The following is a 1,311-nucleotide window of genomic DNA, read 5'->3' as shown; positions in this document are numbered from 1 at the left end:
GCGTGGAAAAAATTGTGTGGTCCGTGAAGTTTAAGGCCTCAATAATTGGCTCAATGATCTGTTCTTGCTCTCGTGTTGTGATTCCAACGTTTACCCGTGTAGAATTTATGTAGATCAAACTACTGTCTGCCTTCTTCTTCTTTTTTTGATATCACACATTCACACGGAATAAAATGCAGCCATAAAACCAGAATCAGCATCGTCCATGGCCAAAATAATTTCTTCATTGCTAATGGCATTAGGGCCATGCTCAACTTCCCTAATTAACTATGTTTTGGCACTATACTAGTGTAAAAAAACGCTCTTATATTATGGGACAGAGGGAGTAGATGATACCCCGCGTGTTGTTCCGGAAACCCGTTGCAATATATTCCGGTTGCTGGATTCATGTCATACTAAGAAACAACCTTTGTTACAATTGACATAGATTCCTCGTTGATCCCATTAGGTGAAAGTATGCTTCTCATCATAGATGGCACAAACTAATTTCCGACGCTCTGTTGTTCTCGTTTTATGAATGTTAGGGTGTCATATAGTACTATTAAATACCGTGTATATCTTTACCGAAGAACTGATAGTATGTTTATGTAATGTACTAAAAGATCCAAAATGGTTGCAGAGTACGATTCACTATGGTCATCCGGATCTTTCATTTGACAAGAGGTGGTATAAGGAAAGCCTCTAAAACCATAAACTTAAGCAAGGATGCATTTGCTGGTAATTTAAATATTTGTTCTGTTGGAAATAATAAATTCATGTCATTTTGAACGAAATTGTGCCTTAACATTAACTTTACAGGTTATAATTCCATATTGCGTCGCGGAAATATAATTTACAATGAGTATATTCAAATTGGCAAAGGGCATGATGTTAGTCTTAATCAGATATCAATAGTTGAAGTCAAAGCAAATGGCAATGGTGAACAGACAGTCTGGCGTGAAATATACCGCCTAGGGCAAGGATTTGATCTTTGCCGGATGCTCTTCTGTTATTTCACCACAGTGGAGCTCTAGTTCAACGGCCTAATATGTTTTCTCCATCCCTCCCTCTCTCTTGCACGCTTGCATTGTAACTTCACCTTGGTCAAATCCAATATTTTTTGTGGATGTTTTTTTTTTGTTTAGTACCAACGACGAGTCCTATTATTCTAACGGGTCCATATTTTATGCAGTTATCGAAGGTGTTTATATTTTCCTCTGTGGGCAGTTGTATTTGGTCCTTAGTGGGCTACATGAAAGTATCCTACTTAAAGCAAAGGCTAAGAATATGATGTCGTTAGAAAGTTCCCTTGCATCCCAATCTTTCATCCAA

The sequence above is a fragment of the Triticum dicoccoides genome, chromosome 5B (assembly GCF_002162155.2).
Source record: "Triticum dicoccoides isolate Atlit2015 ecotype Zavitan chromosome 5B, WEW_v2.0, whole genome shotgun sequence".
Classification (NCBI taxonomy): domain Eukaryota; kingdom Viridiplantae; phylum Streptophyta; class Magnoliopsida; order Poales; family Poaceae; genus Triticum; species Triticum dicoccoides.
Note: the sequence above shows the minus strand (reverse complement) of the source record.